Source organism: Capra hircus, chromosome 25 (assembly GCF_001704415.2).
Source record: "Capra hircus breed San Clemente chromosome 25, ASM170441v1, whole genome shotgun sequence".
Lineage (NCBI taxonomy): Eukaryota > Metazoa > Chordata > Mammalia > Artiodactyla > Bovidae > Capra > Capra hircus.
Genome location: NC_030832.1, coordinates 13160889 through 13178455, shown reverse-complemented (window position 1 = coordinate 13178455; position 17567 = coordinate 13160889).

Sequence of the window (17567 nt, the reverse complement as noted above, 5' to 3'; positions counted from 1 at the left end):
CTCTTCTGACATCTGCTTGAGATGGGGGACTCCTCACCTCTGACCCTTCACCCCCTCCCTTCTAGTGAGGGAGTCTGTAACCCTGGCCTTGTCTACCTCAGAGCCTCCAAGCCTGACCTTGACCCCAGCTTCTATCAGAGGGCCGCCAAGTGGACTTTGTGATTCATGCCCAACTACCAAACCCCAGGCTGGGAGCCATCAGCCCTCTAAGGCACCCTTTCCTTCATCCTCCCCTGACCTGACAACTGACCGCCCCTCTCCCCCTCCAACCAAGAAGGAGCTGTTGCTTTGAAGAGAGTGTTTGTGGGGTTCTCAAGGCAAGAATACTGGGGTGGTTTCCCATTGCCCATGTGAGCCCAGAGGCAACCAGGCCCCGTTTTGCTCACCTGGCACAGACTAGGGGAAAAGAGGGTGTATCGGTCCCCTGAGGTCTGTGGTCCACCCTGACGGCTTTGGGCCTGGGTGCTGAGAACGTGTGACTCTTTGCTGGAGAAAATCTCCCAGTCAAAGGGGCTTTCCAGGGCCTGGGCAGAAGGCTTGGCTTTGGCTTGGCACCTGGTGTGGATTGGGAGCAGCAGCAAGAGGACAGGGAAGCAGTCCCGTCCCGGAGTGATAACAGCAGAAGTCCCAGGTTTAGATCCCTTCTCTGCCCCTTGGTGGGTGATGCCAAGAGACAGAGTGCACCTCAGTTTTCCTCTTCTGCGAAATGGGTTGTGATCCATCTCACAGGACTGGCTGTGGCCAAGGAACCAGGGAGCCTGGCTAGCTAAGAGATAACCAAGATGGTGGTTCCAGGGTTATCCTCTTCATCACCTGATTCCTCATCCCTGACCCCAGCCTGGCCGTCACCTCCATCAGCTTCTCCAGGCAGGGTGATGGAGCTCCCCTTTGGGTTTTTGTGCCCCCCTCTCTGGCCCAGGCCCCGGCTCTGGGCATACTGTCTTCCTTCCTTCCTTCCTGGGCTGATCTGGAGCTCCTGAAAGTGAAAGTGTTAGTCGCTCCATCGTGTCCAACTCTTTGTGACCCCATGGACTGTAACCCGCCAGGCTCCTGTCCATGGGATTCTTCAGGCAAGAATACTGGAATAGGTTGCCATGCCCTCCTCCAGGGGATCTTCACAACCCAGGGATCAAACCCAGGCCTCCCGCACTGCAGGCAGATTCTTTACCGTCTGAGCTGCCAGGGAGGCCCACCTAGGGGCAGGAATGGGCCACATTCACCTCTCTGAGGCTAGGCTCTCATCTGGCCCTGGTTTGGACTGGGTGACTGAGACTGGCTGAGCCAACAGCCCCTCCTCCGCTGGTGGCCCTGGGTTCAAGGATTCCGAAGGCTGAGCACAGGTTCTCAGGATGCGTGGGCTTCATCCTTGTCTCAGGGAGCTGAGGACGGTGCCAGGCTGGGCTCAGCGCCAGCAGGGGAAGCTTGCCGTGCTGGCTCCTTGCTCCGCTGTCCCTGCCCATGTGTGGGTGGGGGTTTTCTTACAGCAGAGGCCAGCAGGGGCTGGGTGCTCATGCCTGCTGATGCCCTGGGACCCGGGGCCTCTCCCCATCCTGGCTGGGCACTGACGGGGATTTCTCACTCGGGCCAGCCCTGGGTGGCTGGCGGCTCCTCTCTGCCAGACTAGATGCCCAGTGGAATTGCTCTCTGACCCTGGGGTTGGCTGTCATAACTCTTTCCATTCCTAAAAGGAAGGAAATCTGGGAGGAAGGGGACTGGGCCAGGGTGCGTACATCCTGGTCCCTGGGTGGGAGGCCCAACCTCCCTGTTCCCGTCCCAAACTCAATGGCTGTTGCAGCACCGTCCCATGATGCTCTATGCGTTTCTTTACCGGGGCAGTCGCGGTCAGATGCATATTAATCACTAACGGAATTAATCAGCACCCCACCCCCCCATCCTGTACCCAATTGTAGCAAGATAAGGAGTGGGCAAATACTTTTTTTTTAATGAATTAATTTTATCTTGGGCTGTGCTGGGTCTTTGCTGCACACGGGCTTTCTCTGGTTGCGGCTAGCAGGGGCTCCTCTCTAGTCACGGTGTTCAGGCTTCTCTTGTTGCAAACAGGCTCTAGGCGCCTGGGCTTCCGTAGTTGCGGCTCCCAGGTTCTAGAGCACAGGCTTAATAGCGGTGGTGTTGGGCCTTAGTTGCTCCGGGGCATGCGGGATCTTCCCGGATCAGGGGTTGAACTCGTGTCGCCTGCATTGGCAGGCAGATCCTTTACCACTGGAGCATCAGGGAGACCCATGTGCAGGCGGGTTAAAAGGGTGGCACAGTGGCTTATCCCCTAGACACTGAATTGCCTGGGTTCAAATCCAGCCTCGGACAGTCAGCAAGCAGCGCCCTGAGCCTCACTTCCTCGCCTGTCCTGGCTTTCTCGGGAACACACCAAGTCCTAGTGTACGTAAAGGCATGCTCAGTGTGGTGCCTGGCCCGTGAGTGCTCAGTAAACGCAGGCGCCAGGCAGTGATGGAGGAGCCCCTGCTCTGCCCTGGCTCTCTGAGCCCTCTTCCGCTGCCTCCATGTGCTGCCTGCCCTGTGGCCACCCTCCCCCGTGGGTGTGAGATGACAGCCAGTGGCCAGGAGACCGCCTGCTTCTAAGTGTCCTGGGCTGGGGAAAGCATTTCTTCCCTCAGTTGGCTAATGAGGGGCCTAAGTAGGGTCACCAGATAAAATACAAGACACCAGGTTATTCAGATCCACAATGAGTGAATTTTTAGTAATAGTGTATCCCAAATGTTTCCATCGGATATCCTTATGGTAAACAAAATTTATTTGTTGTTGAGCTGAAATTCAAATTTAACTTAGCAACCTGTATTTATATTTGCCAAATCCAGTCCTGATTGTCCTTCACTCCCACCCCAGGCCTGGGGCCAGCCCTGGGCTAACTAATTTAGGTATGCTGGGTTGGGATTGATTTAAACCAATTAAGGTTTGAGCTGGGGTTGGGAATGGGTGTGGGGTCCATCTTCCCCAACCACTGGGCTGAAGGGGCTGCTGGCGAGATCGCCCTGTTTCCCCGCAATTGGGAAGGTGTCAGTTACTGTGTGTCCTTCCCCTGCCCACCTAGAGAGAGACTTCTCCTGGAATGAAAAGTTCCAAATTCAGGCAGTGTCTGAATCTCAGCCTCTCCTTGTCCCTCCTTAAACAGAAGGCTTGCCCATTTTATGGATGGAGAGACTGAGGCAGGGAGCCTGAGAAGGGAAGTGGCCAGCTGCATGGCAGTGGCTTTTCTGACAGTGGGGACCCAGTGCCTGTCGACATCTCTTTCTCTGTTACCAACGGGGATATTTCTCAGGGCTGCCATGTGTTATTCACGCTCATCAACCATGAGAATATGAACACCCACCACTTTTGTCCAGGAATGAGGAGGGCATTGCTAGTCATTGTGCCTTCCTGGGAGCCTAAGATGGGCTGGTAGCCATCCTGGGAGCTTTTGGGAAGTAAAATTTCCTCTAGGAGGTTTATTCCTTTAAACTCTTGATTTTGAAAAAAGTATATACTAATTTTTTTGGCTGCACTGGGTCTTCGTTGCTGCATGTGAGCTTTCTCTAGTTGTCACGCGTGGGCTTCTCTTGCTGTGGGGCACAGATCCTAGGGCTAGCAGGCTCAGGAGTTGTGGTGTGTGGGCTTAGTTGCCCCATAGCATGCGGAATCTTCCTGGACCTGGGATTGAACCCATATCCCTTGCACTGGCAGGTGGATTCTTAACCACTGGACCACCAGGGAAGTGCTGGGAGGGTTATTCCTGCTTGCAGTAGAAGCTCAGGCTTGGGCAGTGACCCTCCCAGGGTCCCATGACTGTGGCTCAAACTCAGGGATCCTGGCTTCTAATCCAAGCGGGGTTCTTTAGAGTCAACAGCCCAAGATTTCTTCCCAGGAAAGATGTAGGGGTGCTCATCGTGTGCTGGGTTGAAGGAATGTGCTGGGACTCCCCAACTTTGGAAAACTTGGAAAGGGGGCCCCTGGGGTCTAGAGGTTGAGGAGGGAGCAGCTGAGACCCTCTTTTCAGAAACTAGACAGAATGGGGCACTTGTCCTCCTGCTGAAGTGTATGACGGGTTTAGGTATACACAGTGAGCCATGTTTTATGTCTGTAGTTATTAGTTTACCATAAAGTTATAGGTAAGAGAGAAGTGTAAGTAGCCCCTCGGACTGATTTCACCAGGTAGTGATAAAATTTCCATTTCAGATAAATAATGAATTTTTAAAAGTGGTCCTATTATGGAAGGTATTAGGTGAGTGATGATGGAGGTGATATGTGCGGATATAGCAGACCTTCAAGGCTGGGGAGCCAGTGATGACACTGGGCAAACTGGCCTCGGTGGAAGGAGCTGGAAGCCAAAGCCCCCACCCTGGGCCTCCTGGCTGTGGCTGCAGCTGAGCTCTGCTGATGAGGTTGGAAGAGAGTCTACCAGTTGGCCTGCCTTAGAGGTCAGAGTAACCGTGAGTGGGGCCCTGTGCCTGCTACATGGCCATGCCCACCTGTCCTGACCAGCAGTTCCCATGGCCCCTGGGGCTTGATCCTCGTGGCCTTCATGTGGATCAGGGGCCTAGGGCTCCCCATCCCTAGGCTGGGGCCCCACAGAACAGACTCGCACTGCTGACTTCTGGGGGAACCCCTCAGGGCTGCATCAGCTTTTCTGTGGGTCCCCCGCTGCTTGCGTGGGCCTCAGGCTGGCCCACATGTGTTCTCTCGTCCTCTTGGCAGGGTTCCAAGGGGGCCAGGTGGTGTGAGCTGTGACCCACCGTACAGATGTCAGACCAGTGAGTCTGAAGTAGCCTGAAGTTCAGACTGCGGGGGCTGGGTTCCAACTCTGCCACCTGCTCGCCCAGTCTCTTTGATGCCCTCTGCAGATAAAACAAGATAGGAGGGCACATCTAGAAGGTCCTGGTCTACTGCAAGCACCTGATAAGCATCTGTTTTTGATGTTTATCAGACTCTGGACTGCTAACCCTTGAGTCTTCCTTTGTTTTTCATTCACGCACATATGAGGAGCATCTCTAGATAATAGGCATCAGGCTTTGGATGTGCAGAGAGCCAGGCCAAGGGTCTCCCATTAAAGTTTCATAACAGAAAAGGCAAAAGACCCCCAATCTACCCCTTCCATATGCCCCAGCAGAGGGGAAGGAGAGGAGAAAGAACCACGTAGAAGCCAGGAGGCCTCCTGCTGTAGCCCCAGCTGCTGGGGTGCGGGTAGGTGGCAGCATGGTTTCCACCCACCCTCTGCTCCTTCCTTACTCAAGTGATGGACTGTGATGTCTGGAAGAGCAAGAGATGGACTCAGAGACTCTCTGGGTCAAGCAATGTCTTAAAGAGAGGTCAGCCCTGGCCGGGGGAAGGGATCACCCTTGACCCTGCTTCCCCCTGTGGGTCTGAGGTGCTTCTTCTAGGGGATGGGTCCCCAGGTAAAGGCCAGGAGGAAGGAGAGGGACTCCGTGAGCTGTGTGAAGGCCTGGTGAGCCATCCCTGGACACAGCACGGTGTGCCGTCCTTCCATTGTGAGAACGCTATGATAACAGACATGCCCTTGACCCCTTCCAGGTGTCAGTAGCACGGCCAGTGGTACACAGACAGATGCACCCCTGAATGGGATCCACTTTTATTTATTTATTCTTGGAATTTTATCAGGGCTTTCCAGGTGGTGCTAGTGGGAAAGAACCTGCATGCTCATGCAGGAGATGTAAGAGACACTGGTTTGATCCCTGGGTCGGGAAGATCCCCTGGAGAGGGAAATGGCAACCCACTCCAGTATTCATGCCTGAAGAGCCCCATGGACAGAGGAGCCTGGCGGGCTACAGCCCATGGGGTCGCTGAGAGTGGGGCACGACTGAGGTGACTTGGCACACGCACATGCATAATTGTATTTGTTTACTTTTGGCTGAGCTACTTTGCTCTAGCAGCGGCGTGCGCGGGCTTCTCATCGCAGCGGCCTCTCTGGCTGTGGGGCACAGGCTTAGGGCGTGTTGGCTTCAGTATTTGCAGCTCCCGGGCTCTGGAGCACGGGCACAATAGTTGTGGTGCACGGGCTTAGTTGCCCTGTGGCATGTGGGATCCTCCCAGACCAGCGATTGAACCCTTCTTCCCTGCATGGGCGGGTGATTTCTCTACCATTGAGCCACCAGGGACGCCCCAGGATCCACTTGTAGAGGCGCCATTCTAGAACTGACACTGGGTACAGAGGAGCTAATTCTACCGGGGGGGGTGTATAGAAAGGGGGCAATAAAAATTTCAGGGGGGAGATGTCTGCAGAGGAGTTAGACTTGGGACAAAGCAATGCAATCAGTCCAAAAGGCTATTTACACTTCTCCCTACCTGCCACCTCCAAGGCTGAGGAAGCAGCCTGTGCAAAGGCCTTGGGGTTTGAAAGAGCCATGATGTCAGCCCAGCTGGGTGGCATGAAATTCAACAAACACCCCACTCCAGTCCTCTTGCCTGGAAAATCCCATGGACGGAGGAGCCTGGTGGGCTGCAGTCCATGGGGTCGCTAAGAGTCAGACACGACTGAGCGACTTCACTTTCACTTTTCACTTTCATGCATTGGAGAACGCAATGGCAACCCACTCCAGGGTTCTTGTCTGGAGAATCCCAGGGACGGGGGAGCCTGGGGGGCTGCCGTCTATGGGGTGGCACAGAGTTGGACACAACTGAAGTAACTTAACAGTAACTGTTGCTTTGTGATGAGTAGTGGGCTGCCCTCTGGGGGACGCTAGGCACCGCATGTCTCCCTGCTCTCAGCACAGGCTGGAAGACCACGGTTTCTGCAGAAAATGTCTCAGTCCCTTTCTTTGTCTGAGGAACATTATCATCTGGGATCTAAAGAAGAAGCCTGAGCCTCTTAGTGCTTCCTGTGTTTGCAAGGCAGCCAGAAGGTCTAAGGGCAGAGGTGGTGTCCCCTGTAGGCTGGTCCCTGTGAGCAGAACTGTCTGTGTGCCAGGCCTTGCTGACCCACTGCCCGAGCTTATGGATCACGACACCGCCTCCCCCAACCCCAAGTCACCTCTGGGTCCACCCCCGCAGGACAACCAGAGGCAGCTCCCTGGCCTGCAGCTGGGGCTGCAACAGGAGGGCTCCAGGCTTTCTGTCGGTTCTTTCCTCCTCTCCTTCCCCCTCTTCTGGGGCACGTGGGGTGGGGAGAGTTTGGGAAGGGGTAGGATCTTGTGCCTTTTCTGCTGTGTAACTTTGATGGGAGGCCCTTGGTCTCACTGAGCCTCAGTTTCCTCATCTGCAAAATGGGGACATGGCCACCTGCCTCCCAAGTCTGGCACGAGTGTGAAACGAGGTAGGGTTTGCCTGGAGCCTGCAGAACTGGACTGGGACTTAAGCAGCTGCCTGTGGGGCAGACACTTCAACCTCCACGGAGGGCCTCAAAAAGGGCTCATCCATCTGGGATGCACGGGCATCCAGGAGGCACATATTTCAGACCCAGTATTTCTGTGCCTCTAAGATGTATTTTTTTTTTCCTCAGATGTGAACAATTTCTGAAATTTGAGTCTTCTAATAACATGCCAGTTTAGTGGGCACTGGCATCACTTGTGTTTACTGGTGCCTGGGTGCTCGTGGGGCACCTGGGGGTGTAGCAGAGAAGGAACAGGTGAAGCCCCTGGCTTTGTGGCACTCACATCCATGGTGGGGGGAGAGGGAGAGAAAGGAGTACATGAACACGATGATGTCAGGGAGCTGAGTTCCAGAAGGAAATAGAATAAGGCAAAGGGAGAGAGTGTATCCAGGGAGGGGCCTTGGGGAGACCTGCCCTGGAGAGCTTTGAAGGGAAAGCTTCTCTAAGGAGGTGACTTTATAGAGAATTGATGTATTGATTTTTGACTGTGCTGGGTCTGCATTGCTGCCTCGTGGCTTTCTCTAGCTGTGGCGAGCAGGGGCTGCTCTTCGTTGGGGTGCTCATTGTGGTGGCTTCTCTTGTTGTGAAACATGGGCTGTAGGGCACATGGGTCAGTAGTTGTGGTACATGGGCTTAGCTGCCCTGTGGCATGTGGTATCCTCCTGGACCAGGGATCAAATCCATATACCCTGCACTGGCAGGTGAATTCTTAACCACTGGACCACCAGGGAGGCCCCCAAGGAGGTGAATTTTGAACTGAGCCCTGCAGGGGGAAAATTAATACAGGGTCCAAAGGTAGACATCCCCGGCTGAAGACACTGCCTGGCCAAAGGCGCTGAGGCACAAAGTAGCTATGATGTTGGCCCCATTGGGAGGCTTGAAGCCAGGGCAGGTGTCACTTTACAAAGGAGTAAGGTTGAGGTCTGCTGAGGGATGTGCTCCTCACCTTCCACACTCCTAGCTCAAGCCATGGCAAGATCTGTTGGGAAAGCATTCTGGGAACTGGCACGTGCAAAGGTCCTGCGGCAGGAGAGGGCTGGGCCCTCTCAGGGGATGAAAGCGTGAGGCTGTTGCAGAGTCAAATAAGGGAGGGGTTTGCATTCAGAGAGGTTGCCAGGGGCAACTCGTCCTGGAGCTGCAGACCTTGGGGGAGAGTTGCGAGTTGAAGCAGTGTATGTATTTTTTGTCTAGATGCTGTTATCGGGTCATTACGGCTTAGAATGGAGCACACAGGCTTACTTCAGTTCTGTGTGCTATGTGCTTTCAGTGGGGGCTCTCGGGGGCCCCAGGAAATGAGTCCCCTCACCCTGGGGAGCTCAGGGATGCTGTTCTAAGAGGCGAGGCTCCTAGGGTGATGGGGGTGGTGGAGGCAGCTGGAGACCCCTGGCTATGTGCGGGGAGCTGTTGGTACTTTAGAAGGACAGGAGAAAGGGGAGAGGGGACCTGGGGAGATGAGGCCAGCAGAGGCCGGCCACCAGGGCTCCGTTCATCTGAGGCTGAGGGGCAGAGTCAGGCCCAGTCAGGCTTTGGGTGGCCTGTGCAGCAGCTAGATTTCTCTGTCTCTCTGTCTCTTTCCGTGTGTGTGTGTGTGTGTGTGTGTGTGCGTGTGCGTGTGCGTGTGCGCGCACGTGTGCGCGTGTGTGCGTGTGTGTGTGCGTGTGTGTAATGAGTTGCAATGTATATAGAAATCAGGGTTTAGAACAATCCAGAATGCTGCCCAGTGCCAGGGCCTCGGAAGGCCCATTGTCCACAGTCTCTACCACTCCCTGCTGCCTCTCACCAGCCTCCTTTCACTCCCTGGCCCCCAGCCTGTCACTGAGGGCATGTGAGTTTATGCAGAGACATGTTGCGAGGGGGCGATCATGGAGGCCAGGGTGGGGCTTGGAGGAAAAGACGGGTGCCAGGAGTCCAGACTGTTGTGGTCACCGCCCCCCCCACCCCGGCCACCCCCACGCCATGTGCCAACAAGTCTTGAGCCCAGGTGGTGGGCGTGGGATGGAAGGATGGCGCACACCAGCCTCCGGCCGAGACTGGTCTCCTGATGACGCTCCACGGGTCTGTCTCCTTTTCCCAGGCTGTCTCCATCTCCTGCCCCCTCTCGCCCTCCTAGCTAACCTTTCATCCCACAAGGAACCTCTTCACGTCTGGATCAAACTCTCCATAAACTGTTCCGTAAAACCGTCTGGAAGGTTGTCATCAGCGGTAATTGAAGGCTTTCCACCCCACCCAGGGGCAGCCCCTGTGCAGAAGCGTCCTTCCTGGACGTGGGGGTGGCAGGGAGGCCTCCGTACAGTCCCCGGGGCACCCTTGCATTCGCCTGCGCCTGCGGCTCCCTGGCCCTCAGTCATGAGCTGCTGACCAGGCTTCCTGGTGACTCAGCACCCTGTGCCGACCGTGGAAACCAGAGCTGCCCAGAGCCTTGCAGAAGGAGCCTGGAGGGCCCAAGATGTTGTTTCTAGTCTGGGGTCTGCCCCAGCTCCACCGTGGAGGGGTGGGGAGGGAGGCTCGGGGTGGCAACGTGCCTGGGGCCCCACGGGCCTCAGTGCTGGAGAGCTTTCTGGATGCTTCCAGCTGCTTCTCTCTCCTCACACACCTGCGCTCATGTTCTTGCTGGTGTGGTCTCCTTTGTGAGGAAGAAAATGCTTCAAGAAAGAAGAAAAAGGACTTCGCAGTGGTTCAGTGGTAAAGAAGGAAAAAAAAAGGTTAGTCACTCAGTCGTGTCCAGCTCTTTTGCAACCCCATGGACTGTTGCCCTCCAGGCTCCTCCATCCGTGGAATTCTCCAGGCAAGAATACTGGGGTGGGTCGCCATTCTCTTCTCCAGGGGATCTTGCTGACCCAGGGATCGAACCTGGCTCTCCTGTAGCGGCAGGCAGATTCTTTACCATCTGAGCCACCCAGTGGTAAAGAATCCACCTGCCGATGCAGGGGACATGGGTTCGATCCCTGGTTCTGGAAGATTCCACATGGTGCGGGGCAACTAAGCCTGAAGCCACCACAATGAGACACCGACACACTGCAACTGGAGAAAGCCTACATGCGGCAATAAGACCCAACACAGCCAAAAATGAATAAATCAATAAATTTAAAAAAGGAAAGTCATAGATAGCTGTAGAATGCAGTGGGGCACTGGCTGCATCTCAGAGCTCCCCGGGCAGTAGGCTCTTTGCACAGAGGGGGCAGCTGAGGCTCTGTTCCACAGTGATGAACAAGCAGGCATTTTCTGAGCATGACAGGCAAATGTCCTTCCCTCCATCTCGAAGTCCCCATGCCATCCCCTTACTCCTCCGTGACATGTGATGTTGACAAGACCAGGCTGGGGGCTGCCTCCCTGCCCTTCCTGGTCTGACTGGCCCTTCCTGGTGGAAGTGCTCATTTTTGGCCTAGACTTGCCAGGTCCTCTAGTCATATTTCTAGCTCAGCTGGTGGCAAGTCTTCAAGTGAGGATAGAAAGGCATTTTCTACCCTGTATTTCTCTCCTAACTCATGCTTTAGCTATGAACCTACTTTAAAACTTAAAATCATCACCGTAAATAACCTTTATGTACCACGGGCCTGGATCTCAGTGGTTGAATCACAGTCCTCAACCTAGTGCCTGTGTGACCTTGGGCAAGTTTTCCCCTCCTCTCTGTGCCTTGGTTTCTCATCTTGCAGGTGGGGGTGGTAACGGTGCCTTATGCTGAAGGACTTAACACGCACAGAGTCCTGAGTGCAGACCTGGTGCTCAGTCAGCTCTGTGCCTGACTGCAGCCATCATATCTGATCTTCACAGAAACGCTGTGAGATTTGTGCTGTCATTGGACCCATTTTCCAGTCAACAAAACTGAGGTTCAGAGCAAGTAGGGACTTCCCCCAAGGTCAAGCTATCATTTTGTTTTAATAAAGTTTTTACAAAATATTTAAAATATTTCTAATAATTTTAATTTTAATAATTTGGCTGTGCCAGGTCTTAGTTGCAGCATGTGGGCTCTTTAGTTGCAGCATATGAACCCTTCAGTGTGGCATGTGCCATCTAGTCCCCTAACCAGGGCTTGAACCTGGGCCCCCTGAAAAGGGAGCTTGGCGTCTTAGCCACTGGACCACTAGGGGAATCCCCAAGCCACTGTTTTTAAAGGTGGAAATAATAACGCCACAAAAGGGACCAAGCAGGGTCAACTGGGAGAGCCGGCCCCCAGGGACACTGAGGGACCACCCCGCTCTCCCCTGCGGTGACAAACCCCCTCCCCAAGCCTCCTCTTGCCTCGAAGGCATTTCCTCCCCAGCACCCAGACTCTGGGGAAAGTTCTGTGATCTAACCCCTTCTTGGGAGTTTTCCCCTCCCAAACACCCTCCTCCATAAGGAGCCATCTCAGTCACCATCCACCACCTCCCCCAGTTTCCAGAAAGTTCTCTCTGGGAATTCAGAACAGCCCATGGACCCCTTTGGGCCCCACCCTGCAGATGGCCTGACGAATGTGCGACCCAGCCTGGCTGGTTTCCACAACGGTGGTTAAGCGTTATTTATTTCCTTTAATGCACATGTATACACATACAGCTGTCTGGAATGATTCCTGGGCTTGGAGCGGGTGTGAGTCAGGGCTCTTAGCACACGCCTGCATGCTGATGTCTGGGCCTACGTGAGCCCACCCATGTGTATCAGCACTTTTAATTTAACAGCTTTATTATGGAACATTTCAAAAATGCACAGAAATCGGGAGGACCAGACAGTGATTCCGGCATCCCCACCCCTCGGCGGCGTCATCAGCAGTGTTTCACAATCTTGTTTTATCACCTCCTTGCGGGCTCCTTCTCCTGCTTTTTTCCCTTTATGGCTGGAGTATTTGAAAGCCAATTGTAGACATCATACCATGCGTGCCATTAAAAAAAAACAAACCACTTCTGAAATAATTCTAGAGTCTGAGGAAATGGCAAAGACAGTACAGCGTGGTCATATGTCCTCTTCCCCCAGTTGTAATGGTCACGATATCAAAACCTGGAATTGAGACTGGTGTAGAGTGTGCGTGTGTGCGTGTGTGGCTTGCCTCTGTGCACACATAGTTTATGCCATGTTGTCACATGTGTGGATTCGCTTCACCACCGTCACAGTGAAGACTGGAGCTACTCCATCATCTCAACATAGTCATACCAGGGGGCCACCGCTGACCCCCTGGCCACCACTAGTCTGGTCTCCATCTCTATAATTTTGTCATTTGAGAATGACAATGGATGGGCTCGCCTAGCTCGTACCCTTGGGAACCAGCATGTTCCCCACACAGCATAATGCCCCTGAGATCCGTCTGAGTTGTCTTCTGTGTCCCTGGCTCATTCCCTTTTCTGGCTGGAGAGTAACCCGCGACGTTCCTGTGCCACAGTCTGCTCCACCTGTTGAGGGGCGTGTGGGCTGTTTCCAGTTTGGGGCTGTTCTGAATGAAGATGCTGCCGGTTTTTGTGTGGCTCTGAGTTTTCGTTTCTCTGGGCTAAATGCCCACTCAGGAGTGGGGTGGTATAAACGTCTGAGTTTCTGTTTAGCGTTCGAGAAACGGACACGCTCTCTTCCCGAGTGGACATACAGGTCTATCGTTTGGAAGAGAAGCATCCGTTAGGAGACCCAGGGAGGCTGTCCTGGGATCCGGAGCAGCCTGTGTGCTATGTTGGATTCCTGTCCCACAGGGGGTGTTCAGTCCCCTCTTTCCAGAACAAACAGCCAAAGCTCGGAGCTAGCAAGTGGGAACATCAGAATTTGAATCCGGCCTCATATGACTCCCAAAGCCTCTGGGGCAGGTACCCTCCCTTGCCGGGTGGCAGGAATCGGTGTGGGAAGTCAGCGTGAGCAGTGAGCAGACCAGGGAGGCGGACCTGGAAGGGGTGAGGGGGGAGCAGAGACCCTGGTGAGAGGAGGGCCAGGACCTGCCCACTCCCTCCTTGCCAGGCTGGACCAGCTCCTATCTCTTGACCTTTGCCCTGGCCCTTCCTCTCTCCATCACAGAGGGGGCCATGGATCTGTCACCAGCTGGGTCACCTCGGCTCCAGTGGGTGGCCCTGCCTTTCCTGCCACCCTGGTCCCTGCTGGAAGGGACTCCCCACCTGCCCCCCGAACCTCTGTCCTTCCCCTATTGGCCTGAGAAGCTGTGGCTAAAGCAGAGGAGACCCATTCTTTGCAATTCATCCTCCCCTGCAGCCACCTCTGAGCCTCTCCGCTGTGCTTTCGTGTCATGAAGATGCTATAAGCAGCGAGGATGCTTGAATATACAATTTCATGTGATCGGCATGACCACCCTGCCAGCAGACTTTATGACCGCCGAACGCATGCAGAAGCTCCCCCAGGTCACAAGTGGCAGAGCTAAAGTGAGAACCGTTATCTCTTTGACCCAAACTCATCTTCTGGCTGAGCCCATTAGGACAGTCTGACGCCAGTTCTGCTGAAGGAGTCTTGTCTTTCAAGTCCAGGAAGGGCCAGCCTGGGGCTCTGAGAGATCTAGACTCTGCCCAGGGGGCCCGCCTGCCCAGCTGTGGGTCCAGGCAGCAGGGGAGGGGCCCAAGGGATGAAGTCTGTGCCCAGCCCAAGGTTCCAGGCCAGCCCTTCTCCTCAGCTGGCTACTTCTTACCTTCCTTGCTGTGTGAGCCCAGGCAGGTGACTTAGACTCTCTGAGCCTTGCTATCGCTTCCGTACAGGGCAATCGACCTTTGCCTCCGGAGCTGGCCCAGCTGCCAACAGCTTCCTAACCTGGAAAGCAGCCAGTGGTCACAAGAGGGACAAGTGGATTGGCAGGTGAGGCCCCGGCCTGGGTCCCAGCACTCACCCTGACCTTGGGCGAGTCCCTGCGGCCGGGGGCCTCAGTCTCACACTCAGCCAGCGTGGCTGCCGTGACAGGACTGAGCTGACTCACGGGCCGGCTCTTTGTGGACTGTGAGACACAACACAAGTATGGAGCTTTCCTGGCCCGTCAAACCGCAAGCCTAGAGCTCGGTGTTTTCATTTCTGAGCCTGCTTCACTTTTGTGGCTCCACTTTCATTTTTTAAAGTTGAGTTGAGCAAGTATCTTTCTGATCAGGTCACATTTTCTGTGCACTGGTGGAGTGGGGGGACACAACCCACCCCGCTCTGGGTGCCTGCTTTGGTCCACTGGCATTTCCTGAGCGCTGCGCGTGCCTGGCTCGGCACTGGGGATGGAGACAGGAGCCCGGCCGTGGTCTCTAGCTGCCAGGGGCCCACAGCCCACTGCGGGGAGGGGGTCAGGAGTTGGGGGTGGTCAGACCATCATGACTCGAGGTGGGGAGCTCTGCTGGGAGACCCTGGCAGGCCAGGTTAGAGGAATGAGGACCTCTCAGGTGACTTCCTTGGACACAGAAGTCTGAAATGGACCTTAAAAGATGGAGTGGAAGATGAGCAGGCAAAGAGGTGGAAAAGGGTATTCTAGGCAAAAGGAACAGTGTAAGCCAAGTCCTGGAGGTATGTAAATGCAGTCATACCCCTGTCCCCTTCTCCGTGAGTCCCAGGTATGTGAAATTGCCCAGATCAGAGGTCCCCAGCCTCCAGGATCTAATGCCTGATGATCTGAGGTGGACCTGGTGTAATAATGATAAAGTGCACAATCAATGTAATGTGCTTGAATCATCCCAAGATCATCCCCTGCCCCTCCCCGCCCAGTCTGTGGAAAAATTATCTTCCACGAAACCAGTCCCTGGTGCCAAAAAGGTTGGGGACCGCTGGCCCCAACCACCCTCCATGGTGCTCTCTCTGCTGGAGGCTCAGGGTTACCTTGAGCCTGGGTTGCTTCTGGCATGCCCAGTTGGCACCTTGGGCCTGCAAAGTGTCTTTCTCGATCCTTAAATGTTGACAGCTCCATCTGTCCCTCGCTCCATCTGTCTGTCCACCATCCATTCAGGCATCAATCTCTCTGTTCATCCGTTAGTCATCTATTCATTTGCCCACCTCTCTATCCATCTTGTCTGTCCATCCATGCATCTACTCATCCATCTGTCCATCCATCCATCCATGCATGCTTCCATCTGTCTGTTCATCCATCCATCCGTTCATCTGTTGATCCACGCATCCATCCATTCACGTCTCTATGCATCCGTCTATCTGTCCAACCATCTATTCATCCAGCCAGCCAATCAGCCATACATTCAACAAGTATGTACTGAGCGCTGACGGCGTGCCAGGCCCTGCTGGGCAGAGCCTTCTCTGGGCCAGTTGCAGGGCAGGTGATGAGCAGACGTGAGCTGAGCTTTGCTGCACTCCCTGCCAGGGCCCTGCCCCAGATGGGCACAGACTTGCCCCTGAGTCCCTCTTTCCTCATCCTGGGCTGCCCGGTCTTGTTAAGAGGGAGGCGGCCCTGAGTTCCCAGCTTGGGAAATGATCCATGACAGTCAGCTCTTGAGAGGCTCCCCTCCTCGGATGAAGATGAGGAAATCACCTTGGATCACAGACGGCCATGCACCCCCCACAACGTGAGCTTCCTGCCGCCCGGCTGAGAACCCTACCCTGGCTGCCTTTCTAGGGATATTCACCCCGGGGCACGCTGAGTCACAGGTGATAATGCTCCAGCTTTCTCTCCCCACCCCTGGCCTCTGTGTTTCCGGACAGAACTCCACATGCTCACGCTGCCCATCCAGCATCTCCATAGCCCATCCCAGCTGGCCTCGGAGCCTCACAGCAGTGATGTGACTTAGTTTTCAATTACGTGACTTAAACCACGTCCCCTCTGGTGATGCTTGGGAAAGCCAGAACCTTCCCTAATTTCCCTGTGGACCCTGCTGGCCTCCTCAGCCCTGAGGTCATGACCTTGGCTCCTATCTGGCCACTTAAGAGATCTGGGAAAGAAATGGGTTGATTTTTATTTGGCTGCACCGGGTCTTTGGTCTTTATTGTGACATCTTTAGCTATGGCAGGTGGGATGGGATGGGATCTAGTTTCCTGATTAGGGATCAAACCCAGGCCCCTTGAACTGGGAGTGTGGAGTCTTAGCCTCTGGAACCACTATGGATGTCCCGAGATGGGGAAAATTTGAGTCCACTTTTCAAGTCGAACTGTTTGGCACAGAAGTGTGGATGTCTGCCTTGCCCTGTAAACTGAAGGATTGGCCAACACTGCATCCATGCGCCAGTCTGCTGGTGCTTTGGGGGCTGGGGCCCAGCAGGACTGCATGTTCAGGTGGACGGTAGACGCCCCTGTATCCTGTTTCGTGCAGGAGCAGAGCGTGGAGAGAGGCAGGACTGAGTGGGTCAAGGCCAAGAGAGACCTTGCCTGCCTTGGGTGACCCCCTGGTGTAATGACTTCGCAGGGTTGGCAGTCAGTGGGATGGCTTTATTTTAGCTGTGGGTCCCGATCATTTCTTCTGGGAGGGGTGTGCTTCCTTTCAAGGAGTGAGCCTGAGAATAAACCCACCCTGGACCAGGAGCACAGCGTGGGGAAGGTAAGCCTCAGAACAGGGTCAGAAGTGACCTGAGGCTTTGGGGGTGTTGTGGGTCTGGATCTCAGGGGACAGAATTGTGCCCCTCCTTTGAGATGGGAGGTGGGTTCAGAGTAAGACAGGCAGCCTCCAGAGACGCTCTGAAGATGGGCCTGGTGGTGGTGGGGCTTGGAACAGAATGCCGTCTGTGGCTGACAAGGGCTGGAGTGATACACCCAAGCTACCGTCCCTGGGCCCATGGGGTGAAGCCTAACTCAGCAGCTTGGATGAAGTTTCCATCCTGGTGGGATCCTGGTACAGTCACGATAATCTGAATGTGAAATGAAAACCAGACTCTGTTCTCACAGGTCTCATCATAGGAGTATAATTTATCTGATAAATGCTCTTTGATACCCACTTGGGGGGGTGGTCTTCAGTTCAATTGAAACATCATTCTTGCCTTAGGGGAAACACAGTTGGGGCCATAGGGAAGGCTTCCTGGAGGAGGTAACACCTTGGCGGGAGTTGTAAAGGATGCAGTGGGCACCTAGGCAGGCGAAGCCCAGAGGAGAAAGGGCCCCAAGAGAAGACAGACAGTGGGAGAAGGCACGGAGGCACGATGGCGCCCAGCCTGCTGGGGACAGAGGACTGAGGCGAGCTGGCCCCGGGGGCTGAGGCTGGATGAGAACTGCCTTGTCGAGGGTCTTCCCTGGTGATCCAGTGACCAAGACTCTGCGCTCCCAGTGTTGAGGGCCCAGGTTCAGTCCCTGAGCTTACATGCCACCGCTGAGACCTGGCACAGCCAAATAAATACTAAACAACAAAACAAAACTGAGACTCGGGAAGTGGGAGCTAGAAGTG